The sequence below is a fragment of the Vanessa cardui genome, chromosome 17 (genome assembly GCF_905220365.1).
Source record: "Vanessa cardui chromosome 17, ilVanCard2.1, whole genome shotgun sequence".
NCBI lineage: Eukaryota > Metazoa > Arthropoda > Insecta > Lepidoptera > Nymphalidae > Vanessa > Vanessa cardui.
Window position 1 is genome coordinate 7,843,596 of NC_061139.1, and position 15,264 is coordinate 7,858,859.

The 15,264-nt window shown below is 31.8% G+C and overlaps 1 protein-coding gene across 6 annotated transcripts in view; it reads right to left on the reverse strand.

The window, feature by feature from the left end:
- The window catches only part of LOC124536652 (dual 3',5'-cyclic-AMP and -GMP phosphodiesterase 11-like), a 220,519-nt gene that overhangs the window by 160,395 nt on the left and 44,860 nt on the right, over positions 1 to 15,264 (reverse strand). For all 6 annotated transcript variants that reach the window (XM_047113199.1, XM_047113191.1, XM_047113196.1 and 3 more), the window contains exon 2: positions 12,499 to 12,584. The gene's annotated coding sequence lies outside the window, so the exon portion shown is untranslated. The remainder of the gene's footprint in view (positions 1 to 12,498; positions 12,585 to 15,264) is intronic.

Consider the following 15,264-nt stretch of genomic DNA (forward strand, 5'->3'; position numbering starts at 1 on the left):
ATCGGTTACTAATTTACGTTCTTGATCTAATATTTTTGTCGTATTAAATTTACTAAAAAAAACATTGACTTAAGTTTAATAAATATTAAAAATACGTAATGGTCAAATGAACTATTTAACAAAGGGTTTTTTAACGAAACGGTTCGGCAGACCAATTTTCGATGGACGTGATCGTAAATGGTAGCCACCGTCCATAGCATCGGCGCTGTAAGAAATATTTACCATTCCCTACACTACCAATGTGTACAACATATCCCAACTTTTCCCAATTTTAACCAACTATGCACTTTTTAACACAACGATACCAAGTATTATTTGCATATGCACCTAATTGCATTTAACTAAAATTACTTCTTATATTTAAATGTTAAAAAAGAGTAACTAACTTGCAGGTGTTTCTCGGTAGAATCTGCATTCCGAACCGGTAGCTTTACTTAATATAGTTTGTTAAATGAGGATTAAAAAGTGCTTGTAAAAGCCCACCCACTTGGATAAAGTATATTTAATTTTTTGCGTATTTCAGTGGTATCTTGGTAATAAAATAGCAGCCATCGCAGTTGATTTGCTGGTACTTGGTAAAGAGTTCCTTTGTCTGCCTCAGAAACTCATTATCAGCTCTATACGTAGTTTCGAAAAAAAAGTTTGTTTTTGAAGTTAATATACCTATACAACAACAACAACAACATCCTGTAAATTCCCACTGCTGGGCTAAAAGCCTCCTCTCCCTTTGAGGAGAAGGTTTGGAACATATTCCACCACGCTGTTCCAATGCAGGTTGGTGGAATACACATGTAGCAGAATATCTATGAAATTTGTCACATGCAGGTTTCCTCACGATGTTTTCCTGCACCGCTGAGCACGAGATGAATTATAAAGACAAATTAAGCACATGAATCAGCGGTGCTTGCCTGGGTTTGAACCCGCAATCATCGGTTAAGATGCACGCGTTTTAACGACTGGGCCATCTCGACTCCACGCCCAAAAAAACATTATCGAACAATATACCTATATTATTCGATAATGTTCTTTGGGCGTTTTATAAATGTATCTTTGAGAGTATATGCATATGGTGGGCACGCTCAGTTTGACATGAAAACAACATCATGAATTAGCTCGCTAAGCCACCAATTAGGTGTCAAATTCACACCTCAACTTATTGTATAATTTTTATTATATGATCTAACAGTTGTAAAAGATATTACCAATCATCAATAAAATTATTATGATTTTTTTATTTGGACAACCTCCGTAGTGGAGTAGTGTGTAAACCGGTTTTCATGGGTACGCTACTCCGAGGTCCTGGCTTCGATTCCCGGCCGAATCGATGCAGAAAAAGTTCATTAGTTTTCTATGTTGTCTTGGGTCTGGGTGTTTGTTGTACCGTCGTTACGTCTGATTTTCCATAACACAAGTGCTTTAGCTACTTTTATTGGGATCAGAGTAATGTGTGCGATGTTTCCCAGTATTTATTATTAATAACATATAAACTAAATTGTTTTTACTTTTTTGTAATTAGTCAGTTGCATATCAGCTAAAACTATTTCTAATTACGAAGTAGAAGCAAACATTCTCACGTGCGTACTTAAGTAAACGCATCTTTTTACTTTAAGGACGTAGGAATAAAACATGACAAAATGAATAACATAAAACTTCAGAGACTAAATAAGATGTCCTTGTGAAAATTTACACAGTCTATATTTCAGCAGAGAAACAATTAAAGTGGATACCTTCTTAAATTAAAATGTCAGAGCTCTTAAGAGTTACACGCAAATTTAACTCGACGCATTGAAGATGTTCCCGTTATTACGCGTTTATGCCTAACGCTAAGATTACATTCATTGTAAGCATTCATAAAAATATGCGTACTATTTTTGAACAAGCTTTTTAGAGATACGAATTTGTGTGTTTTTATGTTTTTAATAATTATTTAAATTCTTGAGATCAATATCGAATAATAATTTGAAATTATAATAAAGCATTCGTTGTCACCGTAAAATTGTAAATCCCGTTAGATTATAATCTATCTCGCGAGATTGTAAACTGTCAAAAGTGTGAACCGTAACGTAATGCTTACAATTTAACGCATTATTGCTCGGTATAAATGGTATAATCCATTACAATTTTACGGTGACAGTTATTATTTTTTTTAGCCTTATCTAATTCTTCATCATTTTAAATTAATTTTTCATCACCAGACCAATCATCGTTACTATGGAATGATAGAATCAAGCTTGCTAAAAACTTACTGAAACAATTTAATTGAAAAAAAAAATTATGAATGATTTTGTATTTTGTTTTATGTCTTGAGTAATTAAATAAAACACTTAGAATGTATACTGAAAGATAGACTGAAACTCATATATTCTCATCTTAATTAAAATAAATTGTTTGGCCTTCATCAATATCAGCACTTGAAAGTGATTAATAAACTTTCTTATCATCCATTAGTCGTGTCAAGAGTAACGGTAAACAATACCACAGTCTCGAAGCCTTTTCGAACATTTATTCCATTAGAGCGATGCTTATCACAAACAAAATGGGGCGCGTCGACAAACTTCTGAAGGTCGGAAGTTGGAATATTTTCATTCATTAAAGTAAAACAACAATTATTTATTTATAGTAACGACTCGTAAATTGCCTCCTGCTGTGAAATGCTCTATGTTAAAAAGGTTCTGTTACTTAACCAATTACGTTAATACACTGCGAGTTCGTAATTTACTAGTAGGTACATATTTAATACATCACTACATGGTATAAAACAAAGTCGCTTTATCTGTCCTTATATCCCTATGTATGCGTAAATCTTTAAAACTACGCAAGGGATTTTGATACGTTTTTTTTTAATAGATAGAATGATTCGCGGGGAAGGTTTTTATGTTTAATACATGGACAATATAGTAAAGAAACACTGATAGAAATTTGTAATGTTATATCGTAAATAAACAAAATCTATAGTATACTTAGTATCAGCATTACATCCGTTCGAAGCCGGGGCGGATCGCAAGTATTATACATATGTGAATAACTTAATTCCATAAATGCACTTTTTATAAAATATTAAACATAAATTAAGCACTTGAAATACTGCTTCAAGCCGCGATCTTCGTTTAAGATTCAAGAGTTTTCAACTTGTTCAGCAATGCGATTCTGTGACAAATGTTGACAAATGCTTTAAGATTATACAGCTTATAAATTTTATTACATATACTTGCTACTTTACTTACTTACTTTACTTTACATTATTTACTTTACATTGATTTTGAAATTTCAATGTTAATCATTACATAGTATAAAACAAAATCACTTACCGCAGTCTGTCCACATGTATGCTTAGATCTTTAAAATTACGCAACGGATTTTAAGGTTTGTTTTAATTGATAGTGATTCGAGAGGAAGGGTTTTAATTCCATGCAAATTATTTTAAATAACGAATTTTGTCATTAGTATAGTTTTTTATTAAGTAATCCTTATAAATGTTTTTTGATGTGATATTAAATTTATTAAGAGGCCAAGTTAAAAATAGCAGTTTGATCTTATTATAGGAACTAATACCGTGCCCCAAGAAGGATGTATTGACTTTGCGAAGGCGGTAACTGGCTGTTTTCTGTTTACCATTACTTTTCATGTTTACACATTTATCGATTGATTGAGTAAATATATTGAATACATAAAGACTTCCAGATAAAGATTTAAAAATTAATTTTAATAAATTGTATATTAAATAATTAATTGTTATCAGTATAAGTCAACATGTTTATTCATATGTAAATACATTATACATATGTTCATCAGTAGAACACTACAAGGTTGTTGTAGCTCGAAACCCAAAACAGAACTCGTCTGTGAAATTTTGAAGAGTGATATAAATGTAACACTCATTACGAGATCTCCAAATCTATGGGATGGGACTTGAAATTTTGCATAGTTACTATTTTCGAAACGTAATTCACTTGGAAAATTAGACGTGATTTTTGGAAATTACTTTAAAGAGTAAAAAGTGTGCACGTAAAGCGTATCACCTTAGTTCGATTTTCAAATATTAAGAGTGAGATTTGAAGAGAATTCTTATACAATAGTATCCACGCTGTCGTTCGTGATTGACTGTTTATCAATCATAGTGAAAACTGATTCAGAGAATTGAGAAATGATTTATGTCATGAGTATAATTGGCATCTAGGTAATGCGTTTCCCGACCGTCTGTAATCGACAACAATCGGATAATACACAAATAAGTGAAATATTTTATGAGTCATGAAGTTTCTCCGAGAAACCATCGCTTTATATTTACGTGTGCAATATTTATTATATCGTTTAAGGAAATCGTTAAATGAGTCATAATTTAACGGGGAAATGTGCACATTAATTCTTTGGTATATAATAAATGCTATTTCTATTGTCTAGTATATAATAGGAAATACAATTGTATTAACAAACAAAACTGAAGCTCAAATAATAATAATAAAGTTGAGATTCTTACTGATTCTTTTCGGTAGCATCTTTTTTCCGAACCGGTTGTAATTTTACTTTAATTCAACACTGTACAATTGACGACAAAAGAGCTTTTATGAGCCTTCTTGGATAAATTATATTTTAATACATTTTACTAATGGTAGGGATTTATGAACGTGGGTTTTCTGTGGGTGGTACCAATTAGTAGTTAGTGGTGGCTAGCAATTATTCTATCACTAAACAGTAATAATTTGTACTGCTTGGTTCCGGTATAATGGGTGAGTGAGCTTTGTTAATTGCAGACACAAGGGATATTATGTCTTAGGCAGCTTAGACACCGTAATGGGGCCATTGATTATGTAACAAATAATTTATATGCTGCCAGTGTCTATGGGCGAAGATGATCAGTTACCATCGGGTGGCCAATGTGCTGAGTCTAAATGCCTTAAGTGGTTTTAGGAATATAACGCTATTATCAGTAAGAATAGAACGTTAGGTAAAAGTACTGGGGTTTTATAATCTTAGTATGTAGATAAGTATAATTTAGTAGTACTTGATCATTATTTTGTTGCAGAATTATTTTAAAACTAAAAAGTCTCCTAAGATATTTATCGAAATTAACTAATGTAAAGGGCAATTTTATAAATGCTACATATTATGTAATATTCATGTTTATATAACACACTCGAAAATATTACATTATTTGAAAAACATATAGCATATCTTAAAAGATAGACATCACGTCGCAGAGCTATTTTTTCAATGTTTACTGGGGATTAATTCTGATAGTTGTTTTTTGAAAACTTCTCAAAAGAAATCATTTTTCCCCCGTTTTGCAACATTCTCTTTAATACACCACTCCTATTAGTAGTAGGATAATGGTGTATTGCCTTCTTAGTTAAATTAAACTTCAAATAGTGCAATATTTTTTCAAATGGAACCATAACAAAGTTCTTCGGGAGAGTACAAATTCTTCATGTATACCTACATAGTATAAATTATTTTCCTTTGTTCTTATAACGGAAGTACCCAATGCATTACTTGTGGACCACAGAGAGTTTGTAAAAGCAAACATTTAAATATGTATATAAAAAAAATCAGAACTAGAAAATATAAATGTATGTATGAGTGTAGGTGTATGTTACGTCGTTCTGTACCTGTATTGTGATTTATTAGGAATCTGTGCACATTATCTGCACATTAAATATATATGAAGATTTATTCCGCTATAAGCCGTCACAGTAAGTCATGCTAAACTTATCATATGAAATCATGCATATGGTCTTCGAATATATTATGAGAAATCACGCACAGACAATAACGTGGATTAAGTTCTGAAATAAGTCATAAACATACAATACCACTGTACATACATAGACATACATATGTATACTATATTTGATTTTGATTTTTGATGATAAGATTAATTGACTAATATTTAATAACTACATATACGTACCTATTACACCTATTTATTACCTATTACTATATCCTTGGTGGTAGGGCTTTGTGCAAGCCAGTCTGGGTAGGTACCACCAAATACTAGTACTCAGTATTGTTGCGTTTCGGTTTGAAGGGTGAGTGAGCCAGTGTAACTACAGGCACAAGGGACATAACATCTTAGTTCCCAAGGTTGGTGGCGCATTGACGATGTAAGGAATAGTTAATATTTCTAAGAGCGTCATTGTCTATGGGTGATGGCGACCACTTTCCATCAGGTGGCCCATATGTTCGTCCGCCAACCTATACCATAAAAAAAGCGATCTCTAGTTCTCCGAGTCCTAGCTTTCTTAGAACGTTTAACTTTTATAGTTTATAATACTATAAGAATATTATATACATATATATCACGTTACTATTTATATATTGAGAATAAAGATAATAAATAATTGATTAAAGCAAGGCGATAGAAATCACTTCATAGAATCGAATACATCTGTCTAAGTCAACACTCAACAGTGATCCTACCGCCAAACTGCTTTTACCGGTTAGAAGAATGAATGGACCAAGGTAATGACAGGCAAGACACATAACGTCTTATATACTTGAGTACTATGATCGACGGCGCACTGTTGGTATAAGAAATGTTGCATATGTTTACCAATTCTCAATGTACTAGCGACCCGCTTCGGCTTCGCACGGGTGCAATGCTGATACTAAATATAGTATAGATTGTTTCTTGTTACTTTACTATATTGTACATGTATCATATACAAAAACCTTCCTCTCGAATCCATCTATCTATTAAAATATCCGCACCAAAATCCGTTGCACAATGTTAAAGATTTAACATAAATGGGGACAGACAGCGGTAAGCGACTTTTTATTGATGATAATGAAATGTGGTGACCACCTAAATAAAACCCAATGTAACTTGCTTAGATTATTCAAAACGAATATTTCATTAAATAAAATGTAATCTTTGACCAAAGAAATACTAGAAAAAAAAACTCTTAAAAAATCACAAAAATTAAAGTACCCATTGGGGCACAAATATCACCCTGTTATATATTTTTTTAATTCGATATAACCCAAGTTTAGACATGACAGATTATTATTCGCATCATTACGACATAAATACGTTTGGAATACGTCTACTGGGACCTCGGCGGAGTTAATTATACGCGGACGGAGTCGTAAAACGTAGCTACCTACATAATATTATTGCTTACGAATATAATTACATTCATGTGCATGTTTGCGTGTTGTAAAATAACGTCAATTACTCCCTTTGACATGTCCAGACAGGCTACGTGCTAGTAGATTAATTACAATGTCGGTGACGAGTTGGAACTTGAATATTTTGCGGGTAATTTTAAACGAAAAAAAAGCTGAATACTATTAATGTGGAACGGTAAACAAATGTGTTTTGACGCCCTACATGGAAATTCAATTTAATTTAGTCCAAAGTAATTATAAAAAATATGTGATTTATGAACGTTCTACGTCAATTTGGGGTTTATTTTTAATAAATCATTTAGTACGTTCCAAATACCAATCGAACTTGCGTATCGTGGACGAGTGTTATGGTATGGAAATGTGGAATTACTCTTTTTAGGTGATGATGTTATTCTTACAGTTTGTTACTCAAAGTTCGAAATTCGACCAAAATGATTATTGTATATTTGATGGAAAAATACTTCTGTAGGAACATTTTTTTATAACAGCTGCCACATAAAAAAGCCCAGCAAGGTGTTTTGTAATTACAATTCTGGGAAAATATTAAATTGCTTTGTCAATTATTAATTTCAGTATTTATTGAATAGTGCCTTTATCGTTTTAAATTAACATCAAATTTTACTAATTACGTTAACTTAAGAAGTCGAAGAGTTCCGTTTCAGAATTACAAAGGATCTACTAGGAAGAATTGGGAAAATTTTAAATAGAAAGTCAACTATTAAGGTAACTTTTTAATTTGAGCTCTCCAAAGCGCGATTACAGTGAAAATTGAGTTAATTTCTGTTTGCAACCTTTCCTGTACGTTTAAATGAATCATTTCTGAAGCGTTTTCATACGTGTTTATATTTTTATATTTAAAAAAAGCTTTACGTATTATTTTATGAAATTCTCTCTGCAATATTCCAAAGTTATACATATATTTTAAAAGCCACAATTTTAAAACCATGAAATAAATATGTTTACCGTTTCAAACTTATTTGTATCACGTTGTGTTGTTATCTGACCGATTTCAGTTATGGCGACAAATCTCACGGGAGTCCAACTTACTACTCACGTCATCATCTATATCTATATTGATGATAAAAAGGGTGGATTTTACTTGTTGACTTTCAGGCAGGATATGTATCCTGCCTGTATTAATTGATACATACATATATAGTTGTATTTAACCAACATGATTTTGTATTTTTAAATGTTAAAAAAAGTACATATATATGCGTTATATGCATAAAGTAAAAAGACGTTTATTGTAATATTTCCAACAGACATTCCAATTATATAATATTTATCGATAAGTAGATTGCATTTGAAAATGTAAGCTTCATTACGTTTTTCATAAACATTGATCAATATAAAGGCTATATTAAGCCTTATATTGGGCTCCAATTACGTCTGAGACCACCCAGTACATCGGTTACACTACTACAAAAGAACAATGGTTTTATATTTAAACGTTAAAAGTTTTATATGTGAGTGAGTATAAATACAGACACATGTGATAAACTACTTCGGTTAATAGCGCATTGACAATACAATAAATTGATCATTCTGAGCCCCGCCCTTGGGATTGAAATTGGATTATGCTAAACTGTAAGCAATTACTTCGATATCATTTGTTTTCAAATTTTAATTAATCAACTAACAGCTCTGTCTTTATCTGACAATGACAAATTCTATAGGTGTGAGCGAAAACAACGACCACCACGTGTTTCTCTGACACAATCAAAATAATGATATCGTTACATTCAATATTTGAACTAAGTTCTGTTGAATATTTATGATTTGTTAATTTTGCAACATTAACTGATGCTATAAAGAGTACATTTTAGATTGATTTCTACTACTATACTATTGAAGATTCTAGAATTGTTACTGACTGACGTTATACATTAACGCATAAAATACGAACATACAAATCAGTGGCGTAGCTAGGTGAGGAGGCCCCCGGCCCTCATCCCCTCTTTCCTATTCCTCTTTAACTAATAATTTCCCTTTAAAATTATAGATACCAAATAAGAAATCTTGTGCGCAGGGTCGTAATTTTCTAGCTTCAGAAGCTTAAGGTTTAGTTTAGGGGGCCCCCTGAACTCAGGGGCCCTGGCCCTACGATAGCTACGCCACTGAATTACAAATATCTTACACACAACTCAGGGACATTTTCTTATTGAACGTAAAAATTAAAATTTGGTAGTATTTAATTATCGACCATACAAAAACGCTTTATTGTGAAGTTTACTTAAATAAAATTAATTTGCTTTCAAAACGGGAGCCTAATAATGACCTACAGACACACAAGACCTCTCCTTTTGAGAAGAAAGCTATTATCTTCATATATAAACACTGTTTTGATGCTGGTTTGTATATCCCACTGGCGTTTATCATGGTATTGTCTCTCACCCTGACTTAAATTATAAATATTGAACCTCGCAATTATCGGTTTAACTTTAAATATTCTATTCTCTACAAAACGACCGCGGCTCATTTATTGTATTATTTTTTCGACATGAAAAACGAAGACGCTCGCGAGTTCCAGAGCGTTAATGCTATTCATGTATACGGGAACGCCACCGCTTAATCATAATCTATCAAACTTAACAAGTTGTTTATGCTAAGAATACAAGAGCATACAACAGCGTAGTATATCATTTTAAGTTGTAACTTTGTGTTATATAAGATACTACGTTATACAAACCTAATTATATAGGCGTAGTTCACACTTAAAGAACATTAAGGATAGTATGTTCCAAAAATAGTCAGCTATAGTATCATTATTTTAAGAGGTATTTTATTCTTAATATTTTTATAGGATGTAAAGTTATTTAAATCCATTAAGAATTTTGAAGTTTTTATGTTTTTATTTAATATCACGAAAGAAGACAGATGTCTCATTTTCACTGCTAATACAACCGAGTAGAAACATATAGGAATATGCCTAAAGCCCTGACCTCGCTGAGAATGGACCCAACCAATATTGGGATTATCACGAGACAGACCATCTCCGTCCAAGGTTACGAAAACGAAAATGAGAAATACGTAACATTTCTGGTATGTTACGAAATATCGAGGAGATTAATAATACACTACGTTACCAAATTAGTAAATAAGCAATGTGCTATTTTAGATACTTATTTTTTATATTCTCTCAAAAGAAACTAACCAAGGTAATAATGTAATGAAATAGTTTGTAAGGGAAAAAAGTATGTAGCCCTCTAATCTCAGTCCGATAGTTCATTTGGACGGCAATCTGATACGATTGGGGAAAGAATTAGACAAAGAATGCCTATACATACTGAAAATGGTATTGTAACATTGCCTTCCTTAAATCGCAAAAAAAGATGCTGATAACGTATAAGTTACAATTTACCGGAGAATCTATGACCGTCTTTAACGCAGCTGTTATGTCTACTAGACTAAAGAGACACACAGTAATGATGTTATCAAAGTTAAAGCTATTAAGAAGAACTTCAAGTGCACCATCTAATTGTGAAACTTTCGTGCCAATGTAAACCATATAGGTAGCCTTAACAAGTTCGCATGTGAATTCTTAACAAATCAGCATTTCTATTTGCTTCAGGAAATACATGTGTATACAATGTAATTGTCTTCGTACAAATATATGCAAATGTTGTATCTAATATAAAACAGAAGAAGATACAATTGATACAGAAAATATTTTTGGTTTCTCTTTTATATTTTTTTTAACCGGAAATGGTTTTCAGGTCAGACCTTGCAGAGCGAATTAGAATCGCCTCTTATCCGACAGAGTTTTAAAACTTACATGTTTGTTTATTTCCGACCTGATTTCACAGGCTTGTTCAATGAAAATCCACAACAGTCAACGGCAAATACATGTAATTGTGTACACAAAAAAATATTGTCTAAATGCATTCATTGTGGGCTACCTTTATAAGCACACATAGCCATTGTATTATTATTTTAAATAAACAAAACTTTTAATTACTAAATAATTGTTTCAAAACAAGCTTATAACATGTGCTTAATTTGTCTTTATAATTCATCAGGTGAAGGAAAACATCGTGAAGAAACCTGCACGTGACAAATTTCATGGAAATTCTGCCACATGTGTATTCCACCAACCCGCTTTGAAACAGCGTGGTGGAATATGTTCCAATCCTTCTCCTCAAAGGGAGAGGAGGCCTTTAGCCCAGCAGGGGGAATTTACAGGCTGTTGTTGTTGTTGTTGTAGCTTATAATTGATGCTTTGTACCAGAACCGTGTGGAAAATTAGAGCTCTGAACGTTTGGAATTGGTTAGACAGAAACATTCGTGGCGCTTGGCGATAGGGTTTAGAGCAAGCCCGTCTGAGGAGGTACCAGTGGGTACTACACAATAAAGTGTTTTGTTTCGGTTTGAAGATCGAGTACCTAAGTCAGTGTAACACACAAGGCATGGTTACTGGCGCATTGGTAATATAAGATGGTTATCATATGTAACAGCACCAATGTGTAAACATTTACTATTAGATGGCATTTCCCATCAGCTTACCAAATAGAAGCGTCCAAAAAACGTTGCTTACTTTAGCTAGCTTGTGTTAAATCCTTCAAGCACATTACGTTTTACGATAGCGCATCAAATTTTGTCACTGCAAATAATTTACCTTTTATTAAATTGCTGTGATATTACTCTACCAATGAAAACGTTGCATAGTCCCTGTAATTCACAAAAATAACGTGAGAAAATAATGCAGTTTTGGAGAAAAATTTTGTTCACGGTTTTTACGGGATTCTGAGTACTTAGTCCCTGGGGATCTGGTTATTTTGCTCGTTCCCGCAGCAGTTCATAGTAGTCGTCATTTCGATAGTAAAGTCGTATCGTTATAGATTTAAGTTAATCTATACTATTAAGATAGCAATATTGTGATTGATGGGATTAATTTCGTTTTAAAAAATCAAAAGTATTACACAAGTAATTATCCAAAATCCTATAAACTCTAAGGTGTTAATTTGTGTCTTACATAATATAAGCCTGGTTATATTTTGCTTTCTAAAATAAGTTGTAACAATTTAACGAGTTTTAATAGTTTCCCAGAGTTCAAGTGTCTCTGGGCAACCATAACGACACTTCGTTTGGTTACAGTGCAATATATGTTGCTTATTTCTTAAATATTAAAAGCGACTCGTTGTCTATCCTAATGGTGCATAACTTCAATTATTAAGATTTACATTAGTTCGATGTATCTGCATGTCATTATTTTCCAGCATCATCAGAAACTACACAACACATACAAGTTGTAATTAGACGTCGACGTCTTCCTCAAAATATCTAACTATTTATATAAAGTATCAAATTTACGATAAATCTATTGTTTCACCAAACTTTACTTAGTGAGTTGTATTTAGTAACAATTACCTGGTTTCCTCCGCACTCGCCACTGCACCGGCGGCGGCGCCGGGCTGCCTGGGCCCGACGATGCCAGCTTGAAGCCGTCACTACACCTGAAAACACAAATTACATACATGCTTTAGTTATGAACATCAAGACATGTCACCAACTAAGAGTTACTTAAATACATAATGTTTTATTTGCCTTGACTAAATATCATAACCATGGACTAGTACATGATGAAAGGTCAGTATAACAGGGGCACATGACCGAGCTTGATTGAACCGGTGACAAAAGACAAGAATACCATTTGCGGTGATAATTACAATTTTCTCAACAAATTGTTAACAATAGTGTTTTAAATTTATAAATAAAAAGAAAAAAAATAGTTAAATTGTTTGTAGTTTATTTGATACTAATAATACATATGAAACATTCTGAATATAAAATGTTCGTTTAGTTTAAGCGACTGAATAAATACTATAACTAAAAAATAAATAAAGAAATAAGTAGCGACATCTATTGTAATCTTGACGTACTAATAAGTCTTCAAGCAGAGTAGCATCTAAAAATACTTACTCCTTGCGGCAAAGCTAATGTGTAACAGTTACGTTATTAGTCGCTAGATGGCGTGATCAACAAATCTGGTTTCATTGTTTAATAAATATAATATACGACGTTAATTAATTTATTATAAACTAGCAAAATCTCGAATTTAAATTAATCAAAAGGTCATCCATCATCATAATGGACATTTAAATCTATTATGAATAACTATTTAATGAAAAATTAGAGTTGGAGATATTTATAATATATATGACTTAGGCTATTTGTTATGTTGGCTCGTGGACATAAGTTATGCCATTTGTTAAATCGGTCTGACGACGTCGTGTCATTTACATCACATAGCAAGCAAACAAGTTTGTTTAATACAAAGAATAAAATAATAGCAGGTGTTGACTTTGAGTAAAGTGCGATATATGACGCCATTTTCCTATTACCTTGAACACATATAAAATACAATAAAAAAAAATTAATGATATTTACTTTCATATTCTTTTTTAAAAAACTTATTTAAACAGCCACGACTAATTTAAAGTCGTTGTCTTTCTCAGTGATATAAATTATTATATATATTTTTGTTTAAACAACAAATGTGCGATCTGTTATAGAGATAAAATTTGTAAACAATTTATTTCTACATCTATAAATGATATAAAACAAAGTATGTTTCTATTTGTATCGCTACTAACTTCTTATAAACCACTTAACGGGTTTTGATGCGGTTTTTAACTAATGGAAAAAGCGATAAATATTTTGAATTTTGGAAAATGGTTGAACGATAGCGTTTTATCCAAAAAATAGATATTATAGTTAGCTTGGGAATTTAATATAGATTAAATTTTGTTTGCACTATAAAATTCGAATGTATTATCTGTGTTATGTATTGAGAAATCATCCTTTTCTATATATAAAGTAATCGTTCATTGCGATGGCCGGATAAATGCAGGAACGATACAATTTTGACCTTTTCAGTTAAAATTATCCAAATTTATTTCTGGATATCAATCGTAAACTTCTTGAATATTAATACATTTTGATGTACCTACATATTAACAATAGCATTACTTAAACCATTTTTTATATGATTCATAGTATGAGATAATGTTATATATTTCAAATAAACAAACCTTTTAAAATAAATAGTCGAGTTCAAGTATTTATATTAGATTTAAGGTTTGATATAAATAAAAATTTAAATAAAAAGAAAGACCGACTTCAAACAAAACACTATTTTAAAACAAATAAATATGCAATAAAAAGTAATAAAAAAAATGCGTATTCAACATATTTTTTAGAGTCCTCCTAAGTAAAATGAAATGAAAAATATTAGACTACTTAAAAGTCGATTTACGATTATATAACGTAGTTATAGTTATTGTTATATTTGGAGCCGGTGTGTGTATAATCAATCATTTCGACGACAATTATCTTCACGGCGTAATTAATTATCTTTAAGTACATATTTCTTTTACGGATATCAGATAAATCATTACATAGTATATAACAAAGTCGCAAACCACTGCCTGTCCTACGTATGCTTAGATTTTTAAAATTACACAACGCATTTTGAAGATGTTTTTTTAATAGATAGGTTGATTGAAGTAGAAGGTTTACATGTATAATAAATGCGCAATAGAGTAGAGAATGACTGAATAATTATAAACATTGTAAGACATTTTGCACCATACTTAGTATCAGCATTACAACCGTGCGACACAAGTTAAAAAAATATATATTTCAACAATATTTCTTCTACCTTCAATTACTTCTTTCCCTGTACTAATTTGACATTTGGTAGACGGACCATCGTTGTGTAAGATTTCACATAAACATTTGCAATATAAGATTAACTGGAATGATGGACGTGCTCCCTCAGGGAAGTAAAAGGAAGAACATTTAGAAATATGTACATAATATATACATGGACATAGATAAGTCATTTCCCAAAGCATGTTTTTTTGTATATAATATATATACGGTAATGTAGTACCTTTTGCATTTGCAATTTTCATTCCGTGGGCAGATAAAATTAAACGTCACAAATGATTACAAGAGCATTGTGATTTGATGAGCGTTATTTTATTTTGTTTAATAATCATGTTACTTAGAAATTAAATGTTGTGGGAGTAAATACAATATCATTTATAATGTTATAGTGTGGCTGAAATATAAGATTAATTGAACAGTTACCCGTCAGTTCCACCAATTAGTTGTCCGTTAGTTATGAAA